General features: G+C 42.6%; 1 protein-coding gene across 5 annotated transcripts in view; it reads right to left on the bottom strand.

Annotated features, from left to right (window-relative positions):
- Positions 1-3,941, bottom strand: part of sugt1 (SGT1 homolog, MIS12 kinetochore complex assembly cochaperone) — a 17,952-nt gene that overhangs the window by 3,448 nt on the left and 10,563 nt on the right. The gene's annotated exons all lie outside the window — the stretch shown is intronic.

Below are 3,941 nucleotides of genomic sequence, written 5' to 3'. Positions count from 1 at the left end.
AAGTTGCCAAGTTCCCCTTTAACGCCATTTTTTCCCTCCTTGTTACCGATACAGGTTCATGATGAAATATCTCAGGATCATAGCATGCAGGTCAGTGTTTATGAGATCCTCCACGTTAGTTTGCATTATGACAGATCATAGCTGACTACGATGCTGACAGAGATATACAGTTTAAGATAAGACGTTCCTTTATTGATCCCCCCCTCGGGAAAATTCAACCACAGAGGCCTGTGCAATCTATCCTTAAACGATTTTAAATTTGCTACAGCTCTGATTCACGCATTCATCACAGACTGATGGAAAAGAAAATAATGTAGAAATAATAAAAACCTATCACAAACGTATAGTATTGTTAAATTATCCAGGATACATCAGTGTTCCTATGTTTATTTATTCCACTCCGTCAGTCGTGACTGTGTTTGATAAAGTGATTTTAATCGATTTTTGAGACAGCTCCTGTTGGCATATTAAATTAAATTATTTTTTTTTTAGACAGATGCACCTGCAATCTGGGCTCAGATTCTCCTTTGAGCTCTGTCAGGGGTCTCATGATGCTTTGAAGACTTCAGTACGTATCAAAATGCTGATTTCCCAGACCTGCTCTAATGGCTGACAAATACTGCTAATTGGCGTTCAAACTAATACAGCCTTTGTAGCAGTGCTTGTAATTCTGATTAAGATATGTTAGATTTCTTTAGATCTTCCGTCTTTTTTATTATGTGTTTAACTTTTTTGTTTACCCCTGTGGGTGAACAGTTGCATACTCTGATATTAACTCAAAAATAAATCTTAGTCCCGCTATCTAGCCGGTAGATTTGAAGTTCTCAGTTCTAACAAGGCAGCAACTCAACAGCCAGTCTGACTGTTATGTTTTAAACTGAATTGTTAATGATAACAGAAATTGTAAGGCGGAAGCCTAAGAAGAAAAGTAAAGGACCAAATCATCTTAAAATGATTAGCCAGAGTTGCAGGTGCCATTAATTGTCTTTAATGTTTCTGTTATGTGAAGTGCAGCAGAGCTTGAGCTGCCGCGTGGTGTGTGTCAAAGTGTGTGTGCTTCTATGTGTGTTCCTGGGCCATACAACATTAATCTGCTGCCACATCTGTGTTTCCTGGCTTTTAAGGGATATGGCAGGCCAGGCGCCGTGTGTGTGTGTGTCTCTGTGTGCGTTTCTGTGTGTGTGACAGGCGAAGCAATGGCTCGTAAAGGGATGTGACAGCAGAGCCACATACAGGGGCCACCACCCACAGGACCCCAGGGGCTGGACTATACAATACTGCACTACACACACACACACACACAGACACATGCTATTTACAGAGGGGCACTGGGGTCCTGTGTTGCTTGTCACATGTGTTTGTAACCATCGCACCCCCTCTTCCTTCTCTCCCTCCCTGCCACAACTCCTCACCAAACATCTTCTCCCTCTTTCTCCACATCCCAGTGGATTTCAAAACAAACTCGGCTAGAAAGACGCATAAATGAAATAAATATAAACATTCTTAGACGTTGACAGGCATGCAAATTAAAGAGCGGAGACGCCACTTTAGCTATTTTCCAAAAAGAGATGAGTTTGGAACTGAATGAACGAGCATGTGCGGATTTGAAATTGAGTGTGTTTGCGTGCCCGCGTATGGGTGTGTGTATGTGTGTCAGCCGTCTGTTCTGATCAAACACACTGGTGTGTAATTGGCTCCCCGTTGTCGCGGTGACCCCTGCGGTTGGAATGTCTGTCGTGGTGGAGGACAGGAAGAGGTCGCACTGACGATAATGTGCTACAGACGCACATCAACACACACACACACACACAACAGCACCACCACACACCCCCCCACAAATACTTTGGTGTAAATGGCACAAGTGGGTTGACAAGACTACGTGTTCGCCTCAGTATGTGTATGACGTATGTGCTCTGTGTGGCTGTGTGTGTGTGTGTGCGCTTGCACACTCACGCCCGGCTTAGCCTCCCCCTGCTAAGTTGTCTTTAAAGACAGCGAGGAGATGAAGCGTAAACATTGTGGAGCGAAGAGTGCAGGGCAGCCTATTACAGAGACAGACAGACCGACATTGGTTGGGAATCAACAGCTCCGAGGGCAATGCATTTTTTTTTTTTTTTTAAACGCTCATTAGGGATGCATGCCAATCTGGAGAAACTTGATTTGCTGATGCCGTTGTTCATTTGAATGTTTTTTCCCCCCAGTGGCTCCTTGGCTTCAGAAAAATGAAACAGCTCAAAAATATTTAAATGAGGCGCACTGAAAAAACTGCTCAGTTTGTTGGGCGCTCTCACATTGTTGTGCACGTGTGCGCACACATTTCACCTGTAGAGTTTTAGGTGCTTTATGCCCTCTTGAACCTTTGAATGCTGCAGTTACCAATGAGGCTATGTGTGTGTGTGTGTGTGTGGGCCATGTGTGCCAGAGGAGCCCAGTGGACCAGGGAACAGTCAGGGCTTTGTGGGAGAAGAGGCGGGCTTGTACGCTCTCTCTTGTTATCTTAGAGGTAGGTGTGTGGCTTTTTTATGAGCGCAAGACAGAAGGTGTAAGTGTGTGTGTGTGTGTGTGTGTGTGTGAAGGGCTATGGAGAGATTGACAAAGCAAAGACAAATAAGGTAAATGAAGAAGAAAGAGGGGGGGAAAAAAGACTGTAGAGAGATGAACCATCTTCAGCTGTGGTCTCTCTAAGACTGAGTCCTTGTTTAAGCTGCAACCCACGTGCACCTCTGGTATGCGGTGCCTGCTGTTGCCATGGAAAAGTGAGAAAGTGAGTGAGTGCTTTTTTGTTTGAGAGGGGGCAGTTTCTGTGCAGGTCAGCCTCCACTCGGCACTGTGTAGCCAGTGGATATACTGCACACAATATAGACGTCAGGTTATATAATGCTACTAATCAAATTTCCCACTCCTCTCTTGCTACTGTGGCTCCGTACAGGGAGTAATTCCAGTACCTGTAGTCATGCACTGCCTTTTTAAATCCCCCTGTGGCCTTGCTGTAAAATAATCTAAAATAAATATCATCATTGCTTTCTCTGTGGCTTGGCTTGTTTGGGGATTTTCAATGTTACTACCATAGCATCTCTTTTAAGGCACAATGCGAACCTTTGTTTTTTGTTTATGATTGTTCATCTGTGTTACACAAATAAGATACAATATAAACATAATTAGGACTGGATGTTGTTTGAAATGTTTTGATATTGGTGCAAATACGATTCATATGCTTTCATACCCATACTAAAATGCTTTTTTATATATTGAATGGAAATTTCCCCCCTAAAGCAACCACCAGTCAGATTGTTTCAGGAAAAAAAACCTCTAAACACCAACTGTACAATACCTGCTCAGTAGAAAACAGACTTAACTTAGTGGAGCACTTAGCAACTGAAGAGTCAGATGTTTCCCTCAGGAGTTGGTAGAGAACAGAAACAGCTAAAAGAAAGTGAATATTGGACTTTCATTCATCACATGTACAGAAACACAAGACCAAATTAAGGATAATGTTGCTCAGAGACTGCTGAATATGTCGATGAGCAACTGTTTGCTAACGAGTTTGCCAGATCCAACTGGTGATATGTTAATGTATTTTCCTGCTTCCCTAAAGTGGCCAAAAAAAAAAAAGTACAAAAATGCACCACACATTTGCATTTACTGAGTAAATCCAGCAGTATTGCACTGACATTCAATAGTACTTGGTTGGTACCAAAAAAGTGTTCATTATGCACCCCTAAATACTGTATGCAAGTATTAGCAATGTGTCGACCAACTGTGTGAGGCGACAATAAGTAGTCAACATGACAACTAACCCTTTTACAACCTATAAGCTAAAATATAATGAGTTTATGTTGAGCTGCCATTTATACCAGGATACAACTAAAGATGCTTGGGAAGATGCTGAGTTCAAACACTGTGGAAAGATCACCACCAACTAGGCCTGTCACGATAACAAA

The sequence above is a fragment of the Morone saxatilis genome, unplaced genomic scaffold (genome assembly GCF_004916995.1).
Source record: "Morone saxatilis isolate NCDOM2014 unplaced genomic scaffold, NCSU_SB_2.0 Contig23, whole genome shotgun sequence".
NCBI classification, from domain to species: domain Eukaryota; kingdom Metazoa; phylum Chordata; class Actinopteri; family Moronidae; genus Morone; species Morone saxatilis.
The sequence above is the reverse complement of the archived record's forward strand: the minus strand, read 5'-3'. Positions and strand labels throughout refer to the sequence as shown.